We start from the raw sequence: 1,352 nt of genomic DNA, 5'->3' as shown, positions 1-1,352 counted from the left end.
TTTTAAAAAAAATGTTTATATTTGTTTCCTGTGCTTTTGGTGTCATATCCAAAAAATTATCGCTGAGACCAATCAATGTCTAGGAGTTTTATGGTTTCAGGTCTTACATTTAAGTCTTTAATTCATTTTGATTTGTTTTTTGTGTATGATGTAAGATAAGGGTCCAATTTCATTCTGCATGTCCATATCCAGTCATTGCAGTAACATCTATTGAAGAGTCTATCCTTTCCCCATCATATATTCTTGGTGCCCTGTCAAAAATTAGTTGACTCTATATGCATAGGTTTATTTCTGGGCTCTCTGTTTTATTCCATTGCTGTATGTGTCTATTTTTATGACAGTACCACGCTGTTTTGAAAACCATAGCATTATCCTTTTGGCTCAAGATTGCTTTAGCTATTAGGATTTTTTTGTTTTGCTTTGTTTTGTAGTTTTATATGAATTTTAGAAAAATTTTAAATTTCTGTAAAAATGCCATTGGAATTTGATAGGGATTGCATCGAATCTGTAGATCACATTGGGTAGTATGGACATTTTAACAATATTGATTTTTCCAATGTGTGAACATAGAATATGTTTCCATTCATTTGTGTGTGATTTCTTTCACCAGTGTTTTATAGTTTTCGGTGTACAGATCTTTCACCACCTTGGTTATATTTATATGTAAGTATTTTATTCTTTTTGATGCTATTGTAATAGAATTGTTTTCCTGATTTCTTTTTTGTATAGTTCATTGCTAGTGTAGAGAAATGCAGCTGATTTTTGTTTGTTGGTTTTATATGCTGCAAGTTTGCTGACTTAGTTTATTAGTTCTAACAGATTTTTGGTAGAGTCTTTAGGGTTTCGTCTACATAAGAGCATGTTCTCTGCAGATAGAGACAACGTTACTTCTTCCTTTTTGTCTTGGATGTATTTTATTTATTTGTCTCTTCTAATTGCCATGGCTAGAACTTCCAGCACCATGTTGAATAGAGGTGGCGAGAGTGGGCAACCTTGTCTTGCTCCTGACCTTAAAGGTCAAGCTTTTAGCTTTTCACTATTGAGTCTGATGTTAGCTGCGGGCCGGTCATATATGGCCTTTATTGTGCTGAGGTAGTTTCCTGCTATACCTAATTTGTTGAGAGTTTTTATGACAAAAAAGATGTTGAATGTTGTCAAATGCTTTTTCTTGCATATATTGCGATGATCATATGATTTTTACCTGTTCATGTGTGTATCACGCTCATTGATTTGCAAATGTTGGACTATCCTTGCATCTCAGGGATAAATCAACTTGATCAACAGGGCTCCTTAAACTCTCTCTTACCCTATATCCATCCACTCTTCCTTCTTTTTCTTCCCCCTCCCTCCCT

This window comes from Galeopterus variegatus, unplaced genomic scaffold (genome assembly GCF_000696425.1).
Source record: "Galeopterus variegatus unplaced genomic scaffold, G_variegatus-3.0.2 Scaffold533, whole genome shotgun sequence".
NCBI lineage: Eukaryota > Metazoa > Chordata > Mammalia > Dermoptera > Cynocephalidae > Galeopterus > Galeopterus variegatus.
Note: the sequence above shows the minus strand (reverse complement) of the source record.